A 25,127-nucleotide genomic window follows, 5' to 3' on the forward strand; every position below is an offset into this window, starting at 1 on the left:
ATACTCTTAGTTTTGAATTACTGTGGAGGTGAGCCTGCATAAGATTTACATACCTTGTAACTGTGGATTTATGGCAAACATAGGTTGTAAATGGGCATTATGGTTTTGTGAGCATGAATTTTATTTTCATTGTGATTTAAGCATGTTTTAATATGCATATTTGAAAAGTTTCCAAGAGGAAGTGGGATTAATTTTGCTCCTCTGTGCAACGCTCACTCTAGCAGCCAATTTTTGCCAGATTTTAATCTGCCTAGGATTCTTAAAAATAAGTATTGAATAAATAACTCAATAGTCAGATTGGTTGGCTGATTAACCTGCCTAAACCATGAAGTAGAGTTGAAATTGCTGAGCTGCATTCTGTACTGGTCTGATCTCCCAGACCTAAGGAAACCTAACTCCCCTCAGTAAAATCTTTCAGCAATGAGATTCTTTTGCTGGCTCTTGTTTAATGAGTTAATATAAATTCCTTGCCATCTAAGCATGGAAATAAGAGTGCCTTGCACCTTCTTGTGTCTCAGAGGAGCATGTATCTCAACCCATCCTCACTCTTTAAAATACACTTTCAGTTTAACTTTTCTTGGAAAAAAAATGCCCAGGAATGCATGTCTGCAGGTAGACCACACCCAATTCGTACATCTGTTAGGTAACTTACCTTGAAAGATAGTTAAATTGATAGAGATTTCAAATTCACAAACCAGGCTTTCATGTCTTGTTCTGCTATTGATTCACTATGGCCCTGTGCAAATCACCTCTATGGCAGTTTCCCATCAGACTCACCTAAATAGATCTGCATGTCTTTAGGACCAGGACAGTCTCTAACCATCTTTTAGAGATGGCTAATAACCTTGCCTAGTTATTAACAGGTTTTACTTGAGAACTAAGTTCTAATCCTAATAAAAAATTACCTTCTACTTGTTTCTAAGGGAAAAAAAGCGCCTTTTCAAGCTGTGCTAAAGTATCTTAATAAAATATTTTCACTGAAGTCTGATTTCAGAAGCCTTTCATATCAATTTGTCAGCTTGTCAGCTTTGCAGCAGCTGAAGTCAATTCTGTTTTAGCAGTGCACTACAGTAAATCATAGCTTTCCTCTCTTCCCCTTCTCATTTTTCAGCACTAACAATACCTATAGGATTACTAGACAGATAGTCCTTGCTAAACTGCTTCTGGCGTTAACATACCACTTGAAGTCAAAAACCATCCTCAGAGCCTGATTCTGCTTCAAGCTATGGAAATGACTACAAATACATAAGGAGGAGATATGAGCTTATGTTTAGTGCTACATGCATGCAGTCTGGGAGTGGCCGCTAGTCCCTAAATGAAACGGTCAGAGTGTTTTTATGCATACTGCTCAGGGCTAGCTTGCTTTAGGCCAGGTGTTTGTCCAAATCTTCTCCGGGCTTCTCAGGATGATCATGTGGTCACAGGACATGACTATCATCTGTGTCTGGATTTGTTTTCTGTTGTGAGGATTTTTTTCCAAAGCATTTGAACCAACATGATACCTTTCTCACAGGCCATGGGGGTGACAGGTTTTTTAGAATGAATCCAAATGTGTGTACTGTGTGCCTTGCATTTGAAGGTGCAAGTCTTTCTGGGATAGCAAGGACTCTCCAGGACAGGGAAAGCCAGACCTGGCCTGGTCTCCCGCACTCTGCGGGGGGCTCCCATGGTAAGACAGCCCCAGGCCTGCACAGAGTCCATCCCAGAAAGAGCTGAACAACAAAAGCAGCCCCCAAGAGTGAATATATGCACAAAGGGATAAGGACCTCAAAAAACCCCAGAGGATTAAGATATTTCCCAAGGGGCAATATTAAGACATTCCCCAAGGTTTTCATGTTGATAGTCACAAAAGTACAGCACAAACATGCAGGAAGGTGCAGTACGGTTTCACTCTCAGCTTTTATAACCTCTGTTGCAGCAGCAGTACTCACAGGTTTTGCACCATCTGTATTCAAACACCTAAAGGACTGATAAACATAAAAAAAAAATAACACTTGTGAACAAAAAAACGTTATGGAAATACTACTTAGAGCACATTTCTATAGAGCTAAGTACAGATGTACTGATACATCATGAAAAACACCAACACATGTGCCCTTGCAGCTCTTAGGTCTCCTAAAATGCATGTAGGACTACTGCTGCATGGAGGACTAAATTTTTTTTCTTTACAATTCATCACGATCATATACAGCAAAACAAAGGAATTCCGTTCTAAGGACTAGAAATTTTGAAAAGCCTCACAGTAAAGGGAGACCGTCTAAATTACCCTGTGCAAATACTGTGCCTTTCCGAAGGCAGCAGTGAAACAAAACTGTTCACTAGGTGGTGGTCATGAACCGCTACAGAACAGCGCAGCTACATGCTCGGTTAATGATGACCTCCAGGGCACAGTGGAGGAAAAAAAATGCTAAGTATTTAAAGTAGTAACATTTAGCTGGTGTGTGTAGAGGTTTATTTCAGAATTCATTATACATACTGTTAAGTTTGTCCTCCCCACACGCCTGTGCAGATACTACACTCACTAGTGCCCACTCGTCTTCCACGCAGGAGGGAAGGTGGCTCAGAGATGTAGGGCTCTGCCAGGAGCCCTTGGGGCTGTTCAGCTGAGGAGGATCTCCAGGAGGGATCCCAGGCACAATCTGCAGTCACCGTCTAGAAGGGGAGGCATATGCTCTGTACGTCATCTTTAAGCTAGCAACTTTAAGCTCCTCTCCGAGTATCACAGCACCTCTGATAGCTGGGGGTGAGGGGAGGAAGGCAGAGCCTTCTCACTGCTTCATGGCTATTTGCACGCTGGACATGATGATGAACAAAATTCTGGCATGGTGTCTGCATCTGAAAAGGGTTTATGCAGGGTGAAACCCCTCCATCTCCCTCGACAACCATACATAAGCTGCAGGTTAATGCTTTCCTAGAGGCCCTGGTTTAGGAGGGAATAGATTCAGATTTTCACTGGATCCAGCAGTCTTTTGTTCTGAGTAGCAAGCTACGCTTCTTTGTCAGGTAGAAAATTATTTTTCCACTGTTAGCTTTATCACACTGGAACTCTTTTTTTTTTTTTAAGACTGCCATATAATTCTTACATTCTTCACAGAAAAAAATTTCTAGGCCATTCTTGACAGCAAGCCCTTAAAAAAACCCCTCTAATGTCTTCCTATTTCTAGAAGCAATGTGTTTTTTTTAAAAAAAAAATACTTCTCCCTAACTCCTTTGGGCAGTCAGTCCAAGATGAAAAAAATGAAGGTATAGGTGGTAGCAATGCAGTGAGATTGCAGCATGAAGTTAAATGACAAAAGGAATCTGTTTGGCTTGATTTAAATTTCAGTTCTCACGTTAGAGACTAGAATAGAGCTGAAGGTCAAGAGCTGTTAAGCAGTGTTGAAGGGCAGCCCGTACCCTGTCCATGACACAGCAGCAGGGTTAGAACAGCAAAGCGGTGTAGCAGCTGTACCACCCATCCCTATACCAGCTGGCCTGCTTTAGTAATGCCAGTAATAGAGACAGAAGCTGCACCAGAATGGGAGATTCAGGCACTATCCTGAGTCACCCACCATGGCCTATTTCAGCCTACTCCTTTTTTAATTTCCCTTCATGTAGGTGATGTATTGTCTTTCAGCCTTATTGACTGTGCCCCCCTCTGCAGAAACTTTTGCTGCCTAGCCATCTGCCCACTGAAGCCAGCTGAGAAGATGGCAGACATCTGGATGTCTCAAAGTCCAGCAAGTATTCTTAGCAAAACAGTTTTTCACACACTCCTAGACTGTCTTCTGATGAAAGGAATTCTGAAGCGGAGCCCATTTAATAGCAGGAGTAGTAATGGGAGTAACAGGGTAGTGCAGTGCTAACTGTTGCGCTTAGTGACTGTGACACTGTCTGACATTGATTGATTAAGAGGCTGAAACTCTGACTGTGGCACTGGGCTGTTAAGATTAAAACGAACTTTCACTTCTCATTCATACACATCCATCACTAGCAGACAAGTGTTAGCTTTTGTAGTAATGACTGCGGTTTCTTTTGTGAGAGAGAGATAGAAGTAAGAGATGTAAATGCAGTTTCTTCTGTGATTTCAAAAGCATTTTAATTCATCGATGTTTTTTGAAAAAGATCTTTAAAGAAGAAATAAAACTATTTGGTAACACAGCTGGGTTTCAGCATGTTCAGCATCTCAGTTATCAAAGACTCTTCCTTGCTTGGCTGAGAGGCTGGCTAGAAATTTTGAAGCAAATGGCTGCCTGCTGTTGTTCCTTGAGGACGCAGCGGTTGGTCTGCCATGCAGGACAGCTGCCAGTGCCTACCAAAACGCCATAGTCTTGCCCGAGTCTTCAAAGTTAACAATGCTCTGCACCCTGCCTTGAACAGAGGACACATACGGGTGCTATAAAGGGCACCTCTGTGGGATAAGCTGGTGTGTTACAGGATCTTCTCATGTTTCTGTACTGTCCTATACATACATCTCCAGCTATTTTGGCTTCAGGATGGACTGTGATGGTAGCTGTGTGATTCAGGGCCTGGCTAATGTAAGTGAGAAAGGTCTCTGTAGTAAACATTGCCAGTTTAAAAAAAAAGATAGGAGGCTGCCCCTTTGGCTTCTGCCTTTGGCCTTAGGGGACCCTTAGGGTAGCAATTCTTCCTGTGACACTATCGGGGCTATAGGCAGTTGTGAGAAGATGCCTGAACAGAATCAATAGGATCAAGCCAAACCAAGCTTCTAGAATATGAGGATTACCACAAATTTCTGAAGAGGTGATTGTCCCTCAGCAGACACTTAGGAAGAAAATACTACAAAGTCATTTAGTACTGTGATTTGAAAGTGTCACTAAATACAGACAGTGAGTATGAAAGCACAAAGATCAACTCAGCTAAATGTTTAAAGAAGCAAATAGTCATCAGTTTAACCACATACTGCCTAGATTGGCCTCATATGCAAGTGATTTGCTGAACCAAATCTCTCAGTGCTGTTGACATTGCCATGTAGGAACCATATTACAGTTTCCAGCACTGATCTCTCTTGTTGAGATCATAAAATGACTTGGCTTTTTGCAGATTAGTTTCACATTTCCCTCAGCTGTGTTTGGCTCCAATCTACTTCGGTCTCTCTCTCTTCCCCTGCTCTCTCCCCACATCCCACTGCCCCCATCCCAACATTGGCTTATCTTGAAAAAAATATGAATTTACATTATGGTCAAATTAAGGCACATTCAAACATCTGCCATTTTGAGATATAAGCTGATTTCCCTTTCCAAAAATAAAAAACCAACCTTCAACACAAACTTTAGGAGAACTTCATCCATCCAGGATACTTCAATTGTTTCAAACATGACATTTCCAAACTCTGCCACCCTCCTCACCGTGCTACCGCAGCATCTGAGTAAGACGATGGCTATTGGGAAAAGGTATTTGAGGCTGTGAACAACTGCAACATCACTTGCTTAGTTCCCCACTTCATCCTCCTCAGTTCCTTTTTCAATGTCTCATCCACTTACGGTACATAACCTATACTCCAGCTGCTTCACAAATGGACAGCCTGTCATATAATTTCATGTCATCCAATATTACAGTGCTCTAAAATTCCACAGCTGTACCAAAGAACATAGGATCTTCACTGCAAGTGAAAAATGGAAGCTCCCAAAGGTTAAACATTGTTTCATTCAGACCTTTTTTAGCCTCAGATCAAACACTATACAAATGTAGACATTAAGTAAGAGCATTTGAACTAATAATTTATTTGCCAATTTTAATGTTGTACTAATGAGCTACCCAAACAGGTAACAGCAGCTTAGATTATTCCCAAAACACACGTGCTGCTTTAGTTCCCTAACAAGATGAGCATAACTTCTTACATTCTTGATCAATATAGACCTCAAAAGCAAAATTAAAAGTCACCATTTGCTGGTGTCCACACTTCCAAGTTAAAATTAACTGGCAGCAAGCATACCCACAGCAAAAAATACCCCCATAATGCCTATATGTTCATACAAGTGGAAAATACAAAGAGGGTGTAAGCATAGCCAAAGCTAATCCATTCAGAAAGCTGAACAGCTATCTGCAGAATGCTTTTTTGGAGTAGTCAGTCAGCACAGACAGCTACGATGCTTTCCTCTTCAAAGAATGCTGGCCTTTCATGTAGGCTGGCTTTGTGCATAAGGGAAGTATTTTTAGCAACTCATTGAATCATTTGACATTGAGAGAACTGAGGGACATTGTCAAACTGGGAAAACTGGATTGTTAGTACTTGTCTTGTACTGAAGGTTTTCTGGGCCTACAGAAGAGCTTGCTCCTCTGATTCCAGTCTGGAAGCATCCGTGGACACTACAGTTATATTTCTACATCATGTATTTAAAAGAAACCCCATGCTCTCATATTGCTGTCCAGTCTTCGCAGAGATTTCTAAAATACTCCTGCGCAGACATCCTTTGTTCTATTTCAAAATTCAGGATTTAGGTAGGCACAAGGTCAAAGATACTGGAATGGGAAGCTGGCCTGGTGCCTTACTGAGTATAAAACACAAATAGAACCAAATCTGTCTGCAAATATAACTCACTTCCCCAGGGAATACAGAGCCAGTGCCGTAGCTGCATGGTTGTGGCACTTACAGTCTCTGGAACCTAAGATTTCATGAGCGAAGGTGGTTTCCACAGAAAATCTCTGTTGCTTGGTCATCCCTATTGCAGGAAACAAACCTTTAGACCCATAGCATTGCGGCAATCTTGTCTAGTGTGGGCAAGAAAATGCCTCATCCCAGCAGCCATGTGATGGGGAATATATAAACGTGTGGCTGGAAGGTGCCCTTCCCTCATTGTCCCAGCTGAGCACAACTCACTTGTACCAGAGGTACTTAATCAGTGCCTTGAACCAAGCAGATACCATAAGGATAACACTCCATGTTGAAAGATACCAGGTATGTGTAATTATAAAAATGTATTTTCACCTTCCCTAGCAAAGTTTTAGCTATCGTATTAATATTCTCCCACTGCAAATCCTGAATTCCACACATAGGTATTTAGGAGCTGAGAGTTACCCATACCATATGAAACAGATCTGTGCCATTGCTTGCTATTACATGATGAAAACCTACAGTCCTTAAAAAAACCCCACAACTCTTCAGAGCACAACATTCTTAATGTCTAACGGAAAAATAAAAGAGAACTAATCAATATGCACAGCCTTTCATGAACCAGAAGTCTTAAATTATGACTGGTATTAATTGTATATAATTGAAATTATAAACTCCCCAAGATAAATCATATCTCACTTGTAAATCTTACAAATATTTTTTCCTAGCATTTATAAATAAGTTCTCATTCATAAGCATTTACACATTAATGCAGAGCTATGAATGTAATTTCTTTGCAAATGAAGCTATGTCAATGTCACTGGTATTTATAAGTCTCTAGACACCCATTTTTTTAAATCAAGTGTAACAGGTTATGAATCAAGGCACTTTATTGTTTGGTGTGTCAGCCTTAAGAATCAGAAACAGGCTCTATAATCTAATTTCACCAGAGATTATGTAACAAAAGTGATAAACTTATAGTTAGTACAGCAATGTTTTTGACAGCTATAATTTTTTCCCCAGAAGAAAGTAATTTGAATTTAGATTAAGACACATCACTACAGCTTTCCTTATAAACTGTTGGATTAAGTTTCTTGATTGCTCTGTATGCACATTTGCCTGAGTGAACCAAAATGTGGAAATTAAAAATGTAGGAAGAGAGAAGTTTATGCATTCCATTGACCTTTATATTAGTTAAGCATTTGAATTTTAATATATGTATGATACATACTTTAATTAAAGTGTAAATCAGAACTCTGGATTTCTCAGATTTACGAGCCATGTATCACTGAAGCTTCATTCAAAAACCTTTCAGCCAGCAAGCTCCTTCCATCATAGAAGCACTGTTGCTGTATGACACACTGCTAGATGCCAATATTAAAAGAGCATGTAAGGTAAAGGTGAGAATTCCTGGCCAGTTCTCTTTATTTTTTTAATTTACATTTGAATATGAAGGCAATCGGAAGAAAAGATTAAAGAGAATAAAAATGCTAGCTGGCTGTGTAAATTAATAGTGACAGAGGAAAAGAAGTCTTCTCCTTCTGCTTCTACCTAGTAATTTTATAGTATATTCTGACTGTATTTTCCCCCAACCATAGGGTAATACATAGGTGCTCTTCTTCTTGATGTAGAGAGTTTACTCAGTTCTTAGTGTTACACTTAAGTATATTGAGATAACAGGAGGCCTGCTGGCTTCCCTGCTGCCATGGAAAGGAAAGGCTGTATTCCTCCTGTTTTCAACACCATTTCATAGAAAGCTATTCAGAAACAGCCAACCAACCCTAAACACCCCCACACACCCACCCCACCAAAGCTCCCAGCCCCAAACCAGAAAACACACCCTCAGCACAAACCACTGTGGAGTGTGTGAGGCTCAGAAACCTGCCTACGTACATTTTTTGATATAAGTGGAACACAACAAGCACATCTTTCGCAAATAACCACTCTGGAGGATGTGAAAAAAATAACAAATCCTCAGATTGGCTGTTTATTATTTTCCCTTGCAGATCTTTTACAGTAAATTGTATATTTATAGCAGCCGAAATACATTCATCACAATTACCATTACTCACTACAGTGTTTCCAGCATGTTCCTTTTCTCTCTTACCTTTTGCTGTACTGTAAAGCTGCACAATTCTAAAAGATGCTAAAAATTAACTCTGGTTGAGGAGATCTTGTTCAGCATTTCCAGTGACTTTCGTTAGGATACTCACATGAATACATGAGTTTTAGAACACCAGTTTGGTGGAAGATTTCCAACAAATTGGTTTCTTGTTTGGATTGTGCCTCTCAAGAGGGCATCCAGGCTTATGCAAAATAGACCACCCTTGTGACATTGCTGCTCCTGAAGAAACGGTTGCATGGCTTACATAGCCCTCCAAACCTGAAATACCCTGACTTGAAAGCCCTGTGAGTAACTGTGTTGTATTAGGAAAGCAGGAAATGAATCTCAGGTTAAAAAATTTCTGGAAGTTTACTTAGTTCTGAAAGAAACCCCTGAGGTGTGGGATTTGATACTGGTTGCACTTTTCTCTTCCTGGGCATGATGGTGGTACACATCATCTTTCCGACTATTTCTGCTGATGAATGTAATGTAGTGCTGTGAATTTTATCTAGTTTTAGATCAGCTGATGCTCCTTTTTAAAAAGGAGCCTTCATCCTCTGAAGCTAAGAAACAGGTCTTGCAACAATTTATCATGAATGACAAAATCTTTTAACAATACTGTTCTCATTCTGGCCTATCTATAATACTTAGATGTTGTTTCCACTCCAAACAATGTTATCTCAGAAATGCAGAATCATTTGGTTGTAGTGCTGTGAGTGCAGATATAGAAGCTGAGCCTCACAGCCTGTCTGCTACCTGAAGGCAGCGTGATTGTGCCTCTAAGGCCACAAGATGGGTGCAGGGAAGGGACAAAGGTCCAGAAGGCAGAATTTATGGAATGAGGGAAACACACGGAAATGAGAGGCTACCAGTAACCCTAGAGTTAAATGAAAACTAGTGATTTACACTGCCCATCATCTCTGAAAGCTATTTGTTGCCCCTTGTGCATCCTGTGATTTTTGCCTACTTGGTTCACAAAATAATATTGGCTCAGCACGTACCCTAACTTGCACGTTGCTCCACCTCAGCAGTTTCATGCCTTCTTTTGCAGCCAGGCTACGTTGGTAACATAAATTTATGCCATAACTGTAGGCAGTGGCCATTAGCCACACTTTAATTTTAACTTGCAAAAGCAAAAACATTTGCACAGCCAGAGGGAATGATGAAACCGAAAGGGGAATGACAGCTGTAATATAGCGTTCTCATATTATTGTGCAGTATGTGAAGCACACTGTGAGAACGTTGCTAACTGCCCACTAAAAACAAAGTCTACCTCAAATGTTAGTGCAGCATCAGTCAGTCTGCAGAGCCTGATTTAGCACCGATTTATGCAATACAGCGAGATAATTAAGCAAGGCCGTTGTGGGTATAACTCTGTAAAGATGGTGGATTACATCAGGAATGACTTGGGCTCAGTGTAAGTGGTATTGGCACGCTCCAAGCTTGGCTGACTAACTGACTGGGGCTGCAGCCAAAAAAGGTGAAGAGCTGCAGGTGTGGGATGCAGTTCCTGTGAAAGTGCTGCGGTAAGAGAACTGCTAATTAATTCAATACCAAAATACTTGCTTAGGTAGAAGGCCTAATCCATGCAGATTGAAACAGCCAAACTGCAGCTCTGATTTTGCTCTGAGGTTTGCAGTCTTTTCCTGAAAGACTCCGAGACGCGAATCTTAGCAAAAGAGTGAGACAACTGCAAATCAGCTCCTCTCAGCCATATGTGGTGGTACCCCCAGTCGGCCCACACAACAGAGTTCCCACTCCTGTCCTCACAGCTAATTTATATTTAGAAACTGTCCTGCTACCCATTTCCCTCCTCTGTCTCATTCATGAGAGCCTCTGCAGATTCCCACTCATAAGAGAGCAGAAAGCATTATTTTCCCTCATGTATCTGTGGGTTAAAGAGCATATTGTTGGTGGTTGATGCCAGGATCCTAGGAAAATAAAATAATTTGAGAAGCACTGGCATGCTCAAAGCCTTGGAGAAGTTGCATTTATTTTATATAACAGGTCTTAGTTGTCTCTGATAACTCCAGGGCTGAGTCCTCTTTTCCCCGAAGGCTTATTTCCTTGGGCAGGTCCATGCCCTCCCCCGCTACCCTGGTTTGTCCTTCCTTCTCACCCAGTCTGCTTTTCCTCCTCTGCTGGTGTCCCATGGTCTCATCTCCTTCCCAACTATGGCTGCCATTTCTTTCTTTCCAGTTACCGTAATCCACTTTTGTCCTGGAAAACATTGGGTAGACATAGCTGCACCCATCACCCCTGCAAGAGCTTAAACAAAACAAGAGGAGGGATTTCTTCCCAAGTCAGCTCTTCTTTCCCTGTGTTACTGCAAAAGTCCAAGCGATGTTTTGAAAGGGTTCAACTCTGGCATACTGGGTATTCCTTCCATTTTAAACAGAACGGGAGAAACCCCAGGGTAGTGATGGTCCACTGGGCTCCCCGCACTCCAAGAAAAGAAAGCTGCAGCCTGGGGCTAGGCAGGAACTACGGGCTGAAGCTCACCACCCCTGCTTTGCAGTACCAGCGAGCTGGGCTCAGAGTTACTACAGAATCGAAGTACTGAAACCCAGAAAACGCAGAAGACTTGTCAGTTTTCTGCTTTACTACCTATTAATGCTTTACTCAAAGATGAAGTTGAGAGAAGTTAATGTAAAACATCTAGCAAGCACCAATTTTTTCCTATGAGTTTTTGAAACCTATCTGATGTAGAGAATCCCTATGGCTGTCATTTCAATCAATTAGTTTCGGTATACATTTTTATTGCTTATTACTATTAATTCCACTTCATTTCTATAGAAGACGGATAACAGAAGATTTGACTCTATGATCATTATATAATTCCCTAGCCTAACACATAGCCTGAACGTATTTCACAGCACTTGTACAAGGTGGAAGAGCGTTATTGTATTTCACTGTATGTCTGATATAGGTCTCTCAGCATCACTGACAGGCAATGAACACTTTTTAGTCTGAATGTTTTATCTCATTGAGGTGGGAGGGGGAAATAAAAAGAAAGAAAGAAAGAAAGAATCAATCCATCTTGAAAATATTCTACAACCATAAGCTAGTTGCCTATGGTTAGACAGGATGTCTTCTGCAAGAAGGAATTAAACCCAGGTCTCCCAAACCTTGTGAGCATCTTGTAAACTATCTATCCTCACAATCCTCTAAGTAAAGAGCAAATAAACACACTGCCTTAGCAGTAACCGTACAGCTAAGGGACAACATTTAAAAGAGACAAAGAAAAAATAAGAGGCAATTGTGTTCTTTCCTTACTTATTCCTTGAAAGAAAAAAAGTAGCAGCTCTTTCACTGTATTTTTGCCCATCTGTTTTGAAATCCCCCATGAAAGCTGCTACTTGTCCTTGATAGCATATAGGTATTTTTGGTTTCAGCTTAACACTACTCCATCACTTACAGAGTGAGATCAGCGACCGCTCTAACTTCATTAATCTGAATATTGCATCTAACTGGGAGCAGCAAGCTTCACAGCAATGGCAGTGCTCTGCATAAACATATGAAGACAGTAGTGTTTACCATTTGTATTTGTGTTTTTACTTTCTAAATTCTTTCTAAAGATTCTGTATGTTTGTTACAGGAAAGACAAGTTATGCCAAAACTGCAGATGGCCAACATTGTCTCCAAGAAAATCCATATACCTTCTGCATTCCTCAGTGCTGCTGCCTGGGGAGACCATTAGAATAAAGCCCAGGATTCAGCAGAAACTGGAGGGAGGTGAGGGGCAACAATCCTAGAGTACCAGAAAAGTTAGCCTGACCCATTCCTCTTCTAATAAGACTCATCTTCCACCAGGAAACCAATGAAAGAAAAAACCAAGCATTCTTGTTCTTTGAATACATTACTCTGCATGATGATAAAGATGTGATAATAATGTGAGTTTCTCCATTTGCAATGTGATGTTACGCAGTGCAGCCCTAATCCTGTTCTACCAACAGCTTTGCTAGGACTGAAAGACAAAAGCAACGCAGCGGGAGAAGGTTTGAACACAGAGCTCCTGCAAGGGTCCCAGTTGCTTCAGCAACCTAACAGTACTCTTAAGACTCCATTTTTTTGCACAAACTTGTTTAGCAAATTCCCAACACACTGCTTACGTTAAATGCTTCTATTTAAGTTTGAGCTTGAATGTTTTTCAATTCTTCTGCAAATAAATCATAAGATTGGTATCCATCATTTACCATCTTACCTCTGCCTGTCCTAATAAGCAACACATTGCCTTTATCATCACCTTCTGTCATCATTTATCATGGTGTAGTTCATTACAATCCTTGGACAAACCTTTCCTCAGGACTGAGGAGCTTCAGGATTTGGCTCACTTTAAATTTAATAATGGAGACAAATTCTTTCTGAAGTCTTTCTGATGTAGTAACTCACTTGGTTTTATTTTTTTAGATTTGGGTTACTGCCTTTTATTTAAGACTCAGATAATTAAGTAGATTTATATTTATATTGCCATAATTATTTACTCACGGCTGTTACTTAAAACCTAATAACAATGATACTATTACTCAAGTACTTAGGATATCCATAATCTAAATTAAGATCCAGTACAAATGACTGCTTATTCTGACAATGGATAAATAAACATTCAGCAGTAAAAACAATGAGGACAGCAAATAAACCCTTACTCTCTCATCCTCTGCCAAGTGTCCAGGAGATACAGCATGCCTTAAAGGTGGACAAATGCAGACATCAATATCAAGTATGGGAAAGCAAGTTAGAAAGTCAAATCCTACTAGAGTAATTTTGGACATGAAGGTCTTGGGATACAAGCAAGACAAGGTTTAAGGGAAAAGAAAACTATTGCACATAAGTATAAACTGGTAAAAAAAAAAAAGCATTCAGTCTCAAAACGCTTTTTCATTTTGCATGCTCTAAAGCTTGTCTGTTTCTTCCAAGTATATCGTTATATTTCAGGAACTATGTTCTTTCTCCCTGCAGGCTTCATAGTGCTTAAAATGTCAACTCCACTTGAAGACGTCTGCTTTGGACCTTCCATCTGTTCCCAGAGATGAAGCTGCTGTCCATCACTGCTTCTCACCCCTCCCACGGCAATGTGGGAAAAGGTACATTTTTGTAGATTAGAGTTTCCAAATAAATTATGGCTTTTACATGAACATTAACCTCAATTCCATACCTAAAACTAGTAGCAGAGACCACAGAGCATGGGTATTATATGCTTGCCATATGACATTCTATTTATAGAACCCAGCTCTCAGACTAAACACAAGAAAAAGTTACCAGTTGTTTCAGTGCAGTGTACAGTAAAATCAGTCTAAAATCCTTAAGAAAAATCTTTTCCTAAAAAAAGAAAAAAAAAAAAAAAAAAGAGTTAAGAGATAAAGAGCTGGTGAGTGTAGCAAATTCAGCTTCACTTCTTCCCAAAAGAAATAAGAAAAACTAAAGGAAACAGGAAATACCCTAAACTCATATTTTAAATGTTTAGGTAGCATTTACTTTTATTAGAACTCCCAGTTTGGAGAGGAAAGCAAGGTAGAGGGGAATTTAGCTGATTTGTCCAGACACATCACGTCTGTAGCAGCACAGGGAATTAAACATTGGTCACTTCTCAAGGAGATGCCCATACCACAGCTGGTCTCTGTCCTTTGGATAGAGCATCCCCATGAATGGCCAAAGCCAAAACAGTGCTCTCAGGTGAAGTTCCACCATGCTTTTACAGATGGCTGAAGGGAGGAGAGGCATTTCAACCAATGAGGCATCTTTTACTTGCGGCGAATGAAGAGACGGGACGCAGCTTGATGCAAGCAAATGTCAATTTATTGTACAGAAGCACGAGTTTCTATACTCTTTCAGAAGCTGCGCGTTTTAAACAGATTGGTTCTTGAAGCTAAGCCTTGCATACTAGGCAATCCCTGATTGGTGGTTAACTACCATCAATTAACAACAAGGTGTTACCTTTCCTTGGCGCCATCCGTCTCCCACTCCCCTGTGCTCTGCAAACATGCCTCATCATGTTAATTGCTGTCTAGACAAGCTCGAGCACATTCCCCTCAGCTAACTGATTGCCGCGCATGGTCCTAGTTTCCAGGCCGCTCCTGCATTTACTCTCAAAACATTTTGCATCATTCTGCTAGGGTACAGTGGCCTTACAGTGAAGATAGGTACAATTTATATCCACTGAAATTCATTTATACACTGCTAAGGCAGTGCACGGTAGCCTCAGCATCAATGCAAATGAGGCCCGAGAACTCAGTTGCCATGTTCTGGGCTGGGCTCCATTTTAGCAGCGTACAGGCAGTGCCACCATCCAAACATAAGGGAACAAGGTCACAGACCAGTATAGAAACACCTGCATTCCCATGAACGATCACCATCTTTCTGCCAGGCACAGATGGAAAAGATGCAGTCTCCTGGCCATGGCTGCTACCTGGGGCAGCCCAGTCTTTAGCAGCCCACCCGCACTGTGCACTCACAAATGCCAGCCACACTCACATACTGAGGAACACCAGCGAGAAATCCACCCACTCTTCTGGCTCCTTTCTACAACATTATGTCAGTCTGTTACAAACCATTAAAGCCAGCTAGCTCCCTTGTCAAAGCCCTGCACTCATATAGTCAAAAATATTCCTCCCTTCTGTTCCTGCCAGCTTTCAGCAAGGGGGAGTCTTGCTTTGCTCCATTTTTTAAGCCAACCACATGCCACACTGTGATGACTTCATGCAAGTCTATAGACTAATCTTGCCAAGAACCTAGAACTAAACTGTATCCACTGAACCATGGTAAACCTCAGCACTTATGGTTTAAGGGATGTAATTCCTGGCAGTGATATCCTGAAACGGTGCTTTCCAGCTCTTCACAGTAGAAAGCCTCCAAAAGCATGTCTGTCCCAATACTCAGTCTCCAATGTGTATGCCACCACGCAAGGAGCTGGTGCTCACTCTGTGGTGAGCAGCTCATCCCTTCTGTCCATGGCTTTATTGATGTGCATTTCTCCTCTCTATGTCTGAGAAAACATGGGCATGGCAGAATGAATGGAAATGCCTGGAGGTGTGCTGCTTCCCTGACTGGTACTAATTAAATGTAAGTTTTGAACCATCCCATTTATTGTTTTAAGGTCCTTAAAATTTTACACTGTTAAGGCTAGTTTTAAACATTTATTATGCCTGCTAGCTGATCATTAGCTGACAGCATGGCTGGGATAACTGTAACTTGTTCAGTCATTGCTTTACCAACTGTACCTAAAAGAAAGCCTTAATTTTCCATGCATGACACTCCCCGTTTTTTTTTCTTTTTATGTCATTCTTCCCTTTACTCTTTTATAATCACCCTCTGGCAAACTGATAATGTTCAGGTAAACCATTCCAAGGAGCAATTTTTCTTCCTCAGCCATTCTTCCATGCACCAAGGAAAGCCAGGTTCAAGTCTGCTCAGAGATCAAACCTATTCCCAGGTGTTTCTGCTTTTCCTCTTTTTAAAGTCGAAATGCTGCATTGATTTCATCCCTGCATGAGTTTGTTGACTCCAACAGTAACGTATCAGACCTGAGTTTGGCCCTGTGCTTTCCCAGGATACCCAGAGGAATATTCTTGTTTCTACATGCAAATACAGATCACAGACTTGTATGCAGGGATGACTGTCAGCCTCTGAACCCCTGCTACTGTTTCCAGGGGAAGGTATAACTGTTGTTCAGGCCACAGCAAAACTGTACTGCAACACACCAAGGAATGCAGGAGCCAACCATAAGTGTGGGACAGGGCAGGCATAGAGAGTTACAGTAATACCAGCTGAAACTGAGTCAGACCATCAAAACTAACTTCCTCCATACTCAGAGAAAAACACTATGCCATCTTGAACCATTAAGACTGTTTAAATGTCTCCTTCTCTTCCAATATATATATATTAATACTTTCAAACACTTTCCCCCTTTTGGTCTGAGTAGAGTAGTTGCTCATTGTTTCTAAGATGACCCTTCAGCGCAAGAATGAAATACAGTAGTAATTTCCCCAGGAAGCTTGTAAAAATCCTCTTTTAGTTTATTCCAGAACACTGTTCCAAGAAATAAAGAGCAAATAAGAGCATCTCCCACATTTCTGGGAGTCTTTACATGTGTTACAGATCTTGAGATGATTAAATACCACGCAAGTGAACAGGGAGGTTTTGACCAATAAAGCCAAGCTTCGTTTGAAACGAAAAGTTATCTTTCATCTCGGCATCAAACTAAAATGTAAGAATTATCAAAGATGCCAGCATTTTTGTGAAAATGGTGTTTAAGGAGTGACAAGCAGAAAGTCTGCACTGGACATAGGCTACCCAACACCTTTAGTCAGAGTCTGTACTGCTGTACCAACCATCTCAGCCCAAACTTTCTCTGGGAATTTCAGCCCTCCAAGTGATTGTGGTGAGCTCCTGGCCCTTTGCCACTCAGGCGGGATATTCTTGGCAACAAGTGATAAGGGCGCTTGTTCCAAATAAGGAGAAATCTAGAAACTAGTTCGTCTCTGCAATCTTGGAGCCAAGAAAATCTGCCAAAACTCATGGAGCCGGACACAGGAGGCGGGCGGGGGCAACCCACAAAACCCCCCAAATGAAGCAACAAAGTGAACTTATGACTGTCTGTCTAGCCACTACCAGCAAAATGTCATTATAGAGCAATGATGATGAAATACATGGACAGTAAATGCAACAGATCTGATGAAAGACCTTGAAATGTTTACGCTAATACAAAGTTTCAGTTTCACATTCCATACAAGCTTTTCAAACAAGAACAGTGCCAGAAAACACAGAAGAATGATCTTATGCTTTACCTTTTATTAAAACAAAAACAAACCCCAAAACCAAACAAAAAATCCAAACCCCAAAACCCCTGCTCCCTGGTTTTTCATAACAGCCTGTGTAGTTTGCAGGACAGGTAAAAAAAGGCTTTCATAGTTGGAAAAAAATGCTTCAGCTTGCTTGCGAGACAAACCTGCGTTAGAGTTACACACTCCTTCAGATTGCAGCATGGCCAAAACCTCGATTTAGAGTTTGCAGAAACAATGTGGTCCCAACAGACAGCACAGCTGCACAGGGTTTGTTTTACACCATGGAGCAACTACCCTACAACCTTTGCAATTACTACACATGTATTCACCAGCAAGACATACGTATGCAGAGGATGAATAATTTAGCACTTTGAAAACAAAACAAAACCCCCAAGAATGCTCTAATCCTGGTTCTACTCCAAACATCTATTATTTAGTCTGACTGCCCCCATTCTATTTCCTCCACTTTGATCAACTAATGGCCAAGAAAAGCAATTACTAGCAAAAGAAAAATATATTCTTGGTGTCTTTGAACTGTTGTGGCAAGTGCAAATGCATTACTTACTATGAGAACAGAGGAAATATTTCTTATGTGGCTAAGATGAGAAAAGGGGGGAAAGGTAGGAGGAGGCAGGGGAGAAACTATTATTTTATTAACTAATTAGATCAGTGTTGAATGAAAATGAGCCTGCCTGCAAATCTCTACATTACTGATTCTGAAGAGGAAGCTGTAGCATACAATGGAGATAATGAAACACTTTGATTTGCATTTGAAAATGGCTAGCCCTGCGTGGATAGGGGAATATGGCCATCTGCAAAATAATTTAGTTACTGTAAAGGGAGATGGGGGGAAATCACTGCCAACTAGCAGGTTTGTGAAAATAGTGACTGCAAGAAACAACTAGTCTTGGACTCTGTTCTTCAAAGTCTTCTGGTGTCAGCATGTGAAAGAAACGTCCCTGCCATTCCTTCAGTTTTTGTGACCATCTTGTGAACCAACTATTCCTATGCTACTGCTTCCCATGAACGTCCACACTTCCACAGTTCTAGACTGTCAGCTATACCACCACTAAATAAATGAGAATAAAACCAAGCAGGTCTGCAGTCACAATAGGCCCCAAACCAACTCATCTTCTTGAATACCAGCTGTGGGTTGGGCCAGACACGGCCACAGCAATGACCACCACTCTGCCCCAAGCTGTTTCACATGTTGGCCCATGGTGAAGGTGATGCTTAAGGAAATAAATTGTAAAATCCAATATCCTTCCTCTCAAAAAAACCCAAAAACCCAAAACAAAACCATGAAGAGCATATGGGAACAAAACCTTAACATTAAACTCTACATTTGATTTCTTCTACAAAAGCACTCCAAGAAAGAATGAAACATAATGCCTTAAAAAAAACCAAACCAAGTGAAACCACCAACAAAAAAAAACAGAAACAAAAAACAAACCAATGGAATTCGGGAAAATATAAATCATCTTTTGTTAGTGATTTCCCAGGGTGCTCATTCAACAACACACTCTGCTAAGTCCCAGAAGTGCACAGAACAGCTGCCTTGCAAACCTGCGACACTGCATAGTTTAAAGCCATAGTGTAATTTAGAATAATATTATTCCTCAGATTCTGGGCTGGCAGCTCAGTGGTACTGCCAGCGGATTAGTGAGCTGCTAGCACTGGTACAGTCTCTAAGGCATCAATGAAAAAGGGTTGATGGATTTTTGGATGTCTCTCTTTTCGACCTGTGCCCTTTTAAAAGGGAGAGATGTGATGAAACAAAAACCTCCTGGCAATGGGGTAAAAGCAAGACAACCTACAGGAAGCAGCTACAGAAAAGGAGAGGCTACAAGTGGAATTCATAAAAGGAAGAGATGAAGATTGTTGCTGGGTTAAAGGAACCAAAGTTAACAAATATACTGTGAAAACCAAGGATTTCTAAGGAAGGGAAAGTAGTGAAGCAGGGCTGGTGGGCTTTCACAGTCCTGAGCAGGTCAATACTACCTGTAAAAAGCAACTCCGTGCCACATGCCAAAGGATTTAGAACTCTACCCGAGTGACTATGCCCAGATTACCTGCACAACATACGCATGGAAGAGATGTGAACACCCACTAACCCTTCTCTGGACACTCGTCAATCCAAATTACTAAACACACAAACCAAACCCACCAAAGCCCAACCGCCACCATCACCCCACCCCCACCCCCCCGCCATCTTCACACAGGGTGCAAGACTGACAGAAGGATGGGGTGGGGGGTGGGGTTTAGTCTCACAGTGCACAGTCCGACAGCTTTGATACTGTCAGTTAGCTTTTGAGTGACCTTTCCAGCTGGAGGCCTGGCCTTCACTGTCTTCTGATTACTTGGTTTGCAAGCTGAAAGGTATGTTTTTGAACAATAGTATAGGAACCTATACGAAGTAATCATATTCCTAAATGGTGTTCATCATTATACATATCAGTCTTCCGGATGAGATTCAGACAACGTGACAACATTACAAGCATCTGTCATGCGTGCCTTTGTTCCTCTACCCAGAGGAAAAGTATGATTAAAGCTGTGTCTTCAGTTCACCCAGCCCATTTTCTTCAGTGGAGCTCTGCACCAACAACTGCTGGGAAACTGTAGAAAGCTCTTTCTTAAGAAAAGTAAGTATTTTTTCTTATGAAATAATTATTTTGAAGGTTACTGAGGTTGGGGTTTTTGTTATTTGGTAGGTTTGGGGGGTTTTTTAGTATTACCTGAGCTAGCAGAAGATGCCTAGTGGTACCCAGCACAGCCCACAACAGCTGTATGGTTCTGACACCTGAGAACACACTGAGCCTCACACCCTCCAGTCAACAATACCATCTCTGGTGCCTGGTATGGGACATCCTCAGGTGACAGGGAACAGTCAGTAGAAGTTATTCCAGCCTCTAATATGGTAGCAATAGATATACGACCACACTCTTAAAGGCTGAAGTAGAGGGTTTATTTTATAACTCTTATACTGGTTGCAAGAACACATAGAGGTTGTAAGCATGTGCACCACAATCACTTTGCACCCAGTTATCCTTTTGTACAGAGCCCAGAACAGACTCCAGCTCTTCCAAATCCCAGTTGAGTACTCAAGCTTTCCCAGTTAATGGGATTACTCACATCAATAACTGCTGCTTTTATATAAATGGAAAGTGCAGACTCTTGCTTATGCAAACAGGGAACTACAGGAGAGTCTGTCCGCTCTGGAAAAGTTTATGAATATCTGCATCTCCTGTTACAGACTCCCCTGGTCTGCAAATGTAAGGAGTGTTATGCTGACCTCAGGAATGCCTAGACTTTGTGACTAAAATCCACACTTGTGCCCTTCCAACTCCAGCAATAATCAAGCAGGAGTCATTACAGGACTATGTTTGCCTGTCATCAATACCACAGCATCTTCATGTCCATTTACATTGGGTTAAGCATTGCAATACGTTGGTATAATATTTCATACTTGCCCTAAATCTAAGTTAGACAGACACTTACAGTGCAGATTTCAGTTATTATGACATGTACCTGGTGATTACACTAATGGCTAGGCACAGTCCTTCCCCTACGCACAGTAACAATTCTACACTGTATTGTATAATGATAAAATAGTGATACTTCGGAATTAAACTTTTACATTAGCGAACCTGAAACTCTGTCCAAAATATTCCTGGTCAATTTGAAAGCTCTTTCTCCATGGTGCAACTGAAAGACAATAGGATTAACTCTAACAGACGTCTGCAACAGCTAAGATAAACTGGGATTACACTTATAAAGCTACTGTGAAGAACGTCCATAAGAGAAGAAAATGCTAATTTTACATTTCAATGGCTGTAGCACTAGTGTGGTACAAGCTGCTCCATCTTAACTACAGGACACTCTCAAGATTTCCAATGCCAGCATAGAGAGGCATATTCTTAACTACCCTGAAATGAGTTTGGGAGCTGGGTTTTACCATCCCAACACTAGAAGGTCAGTGGGCACCTCCTCCACTTTCAAGGTCATGTGAGCTGCATCCATTTGATATTCCAGCAACAGTCAGATGTGGGAAATGGCCTCATCAGTCTCCCAGCCACACCGAGGTCTTCTCATTACAACAATCTTTATCTGTTAGTCAGAGTGTTTGCTTTGCTACCACCACCAAACCCCCAACTTTTCATCATGGTGCGTTGCATTTAAAAGATCTCTTTATCAGTCCCATATCACTAGTTTATGTAGTTTATTCAGACTCCAGAAATGGCAATGCTCCACTTCAGACTTAGGTCGTTAAAAATTATCAGTCTTTTTCCCCATACTGAAAGTATTCCACGAACATTTTTCTCCTGGCTATCAGTGCCAAGGAGGATCTATCCTCTTGTATGGTGCATTTGGCTGCAATCACTAATTCTGTAATCACAGTGAGTCAAAAACCCTCTCTGGAGTGTAGCCTAGTGGAGTCTGTGTTGCTGTAAGACGCCCCCACCAACACAGCAAAAGGCATCTCCACCCTGCCATTCTCCCAATGAGTTTATGTCTCCATTTTTGGACGTATTTTCCTTAAATTCAATCAACTGGTGTCACTAACATGTTTTATAATTATTTTCTAGAAATGGTGGTACGGAGGAGAGTTTAGTACTCTGCACATTTGGCTATTATTCCAAAATAAAATTAGATTTTAGACACACGCACAGCCCATCTCACACCCTCAAAAGGACAGCATTCATCACTTGTTCTGCTGGAACAATTTGTTAAAATTCTGACTCCTTCAGATAGCCTTTTCCATAACCAGTGTTCCTCTTCAGAAACTTGGTATTTGTCTGTGAGATTTGACTTAATGCTTTAGTTATAGACTATTACCAATTAAATAAATCACCACAAACCCCGGACAGAGCTAATTTCCATCTGCCTTCTCATACACTGTATGTTGACTAACCTAGCCCTAGATCGCTTCTAAGTACAAGGTATCTCACCTGAGACCAGTTCTTTACCTGGAGTGAAACCAGGGTTACTTTCCCATTGGGCTGGTCTTGGTCTGTTAGATCACATTGCCCTTTTTGCCACAGCAGCTCCCCCAAAGCCCTGTATCACCAGTTCAGTTCTTCTAGCCCCCTGTTACCATTACACCATTCCAAGCTCCAAGCAATTAAAACATCCTGCCATGAATTTATGCAGCCAGCACAATCCTCAGCTACCACGCAGAAGACTCACTAATGTGCAAAGGATCTCCTCCCACCCCTCCTTCACAGTATGTAGGGCACCACAACGGCATCCTCTCCAACCCCAGCTAAAAAGAGATAATTCACAGCAGATGACATAATTTTTAATTGCACCACAATGTGAGCCTCAGATCGTGGCAAGTCAGTGTCAGCATCTTCCCTGAAAAAGCCCCCTTGGCCGAGGAAGCCTCTGCTCTGGGGTGCAGCTGGAAGAATCCACTCCTGCCACGCTGCCAGCAGCAGTGACAAGAGCCCACAGAGCATCCTCAGGACAAGAAGTGACACCGAGCTGGCCTGCTGCTGCTGGCCACCTCCTCCAGCAGCACGTGCCAGGGGACATCAGGCAGGAGCCCTTGAAAGCTGAGGTTTATCTAAAAGGCTCCAAAGCTCTGGAACAGTCCTACACATTGCTATTTGTAGAGAATATGCAAGATAAAGAATTGTGGTTTAGAAGACAAAAGGCTCAAGTTTGTGACTTTAGTTCCACATCACTGAAAGTGGATATAATTAAATCCTGGTTTTCAATAGCTACTTCAAAATGAATGTCTCTGTGATGCAGAGACACTGAAAGCATGAAGATACTTTTTATTTAACCTCAAAATCTATTTTTACTCCAGAATGCTAATTCTCCCCGGCTGGAACTTTGTCTTCTTCCTGGCATGGGTGGGAGAAATGGAAAAATGAAGTGGGGAAAAAAAAAAAAAAAGAATGGGGGAAAAACAGTCAGGGCCTTTCACAAGAGCTATAGAGAATAAGGAGGGAGACAAAAAACATGCAACAGATTCTCTGTATCCTGCAAACCAGATGAAAGCAACTCCTCACCCTGCAAAGGTCTGAAGGGGAGGACAAAACTTATGCACCCACAAAGGACAAAAATTTTAATCACACACTCAAAGGCTTTACCCCAAGAACATGCAAAACCCCAAATTCAGCACCATAACCACCTCTCACAGTACCAGAGAACTGCAAAGTCTTACTTTGTTTTTGTTGTTTTATTTTATTGTTCTCCTTTGCTTTCCATCTTACAGTGCAGAGTTTTCAGTGCTACTTCTTCTGGCTAGACTGTGTAGAGCAGCTTTGTTCAAAGCACTACAGCCCCCAAGGCTGTGCAAGCGAGCAAAGATGCAAGCACAAGCAGTGAACCCACAGGTGCAGAGCAGAAACGGCTTCTCACCTGGGGCCCAGCTCCACCCAAAAGCTGCCAGGTGCAAAGCTTCTTCAACATCCTACCAGCTGGGAGACAGGGAGGCAGCCTGTGAGCTTTGTAATGTCCCCCTGCTGCCCAGGGCTGAGGCAGGGGCTACAGGAAGGCAGCACACCCTGTGTTCCCTGTCCCCGGGAGGCAGAGGCACTTTGGGCTGGTTTGTGGGGTGCAGCGTGTCTGTGAGGGAGCAGCCTGCTCCAGCAAAACCTCACACCTAAGGGAAGGGGGATAAGCAGGAGGTGGCTCAGCTTTTCCCTTACTCTCAAGTACCAATACCTGTGCTAAGAGGCATTTTGAACGAGACCTTTGCAAAGGAGACTGATGCTCTGATGTTAGAGCCATTATTGTAACATGTCCCTTGTTACAGCTTTAACATCAAAGGATGATCCAAACCATAAAAACCCTAAGTTTGAAATTTACTTCTGTCCTAAATCACTAGATTGAGTAATAACTGAAATAAAGGGGAAGAAAGAAGTGCATAAAATTCTGCTTGGGCATCTTACAGCAAATATAAGAATTTTGGCTCATTACAGTTAACAGCTTACCCTTCCGTGCCGGGTGAGCTGAGCTCTGGTACTCCATTGTGAGAAGGAGCAAGGTCCAAGCTGAGCAACCTGCTGCCTCTTCTCTGTATCAGGCTACCAGAGGAATCCTAGCACAGACTAGTCAGCACCTGCACTATTTTTTACATACGAAGAGACTGTGAAATATCTTCTGCCTGGTGCAGAAAGGAAACAAAAACATTAGGTAAAATCACCTTTCTCACCCATCTACTGCCATTTCCACTATGTGTTATGTAAATTCCAGTCAAAAGACAAGATGATGTTTCATCCTGTAATAGACAATTCAAATTTCTAGCAAACCCACAGATTTTAACTTCTTCTTCCTTCTAATGACAAATTTGATCTTCCTCAGTCTCTCGGATCACTGCATCTCCCAAGGAATACAACAGCCAGGTACAGAAAGGTCACATTTTACGGAGGCAGAAGTAAGCAACCTGCAAAGCTAAGTAGAACACACATTGTTCAGGCAGGTCACATAAAGGCCATTCCCAATTTGGGGAACACAGTAATAATAATAATATGAGGCTTTTACACATATATGATCATATGCCCCAAGTCTGCTACAATTGTTGTTTTCTGTATGAATTTATCAGCTTGCATAGATCTTGGGTAGCTGCTCTTAATTCCTCTCAACCAGACAAGCGGTGGGGGGCACAAAGAAACTGAGGGAACAAATAAAAGCTACTTAACTCGTTAGAAATGGAAAAATTAAAAAAAGAAAGAAAGAA

The 25,127-nt window shown here is 41.6% G+C and overlaps 3 protein-coding genes across 4 annotated transcripts in view; all 3 read right to left on the bottom strand.

Annotated features, from left to right (window-relative positions):
• Positions 1–25,127, bottom strand: part of LOC121086882 (DNA-directed RNA polymerase II subunit RPB1-like) — a 527,323-nt gene that overhangs the window by 244,013 nt on the left and 258,183 nt on the right. The gene's annotated exons all lie outside the window — the stretch shown is intronic.
• The window catches only part of LOC121086932 (translation initiation factor IF-2-like), a 533,674-nt gene that overhangs the window by 236,781 nt on the left and 271,766 nt on the right, over positions 1–25,127 (bottom strand). The window lies entirely within an intron of this gene.
• Positions 1–25,127, bottom strand: part of LOC121086877 — a 503,078-nt gene that overhangs the window by 228,041 nt on the left and 249,910 nt on the right. The window lies entirely within an intron of this gene.

The sequence above is a fragment of the Falco naumanni genome, chromosome 4, assembly GCF_017639655.2.
Source record: "Falco naumanni isolate bFalNau1 chromosome 4, bFalNau1.pat, whole genome shotgun sequence".
Taxonomy (NCBI): domain Eukaryota; kingdom Metazoa; phylum Chordata; class Aves; order Falconiformes; family Falconidae; genus Falco; species Falco naumanni.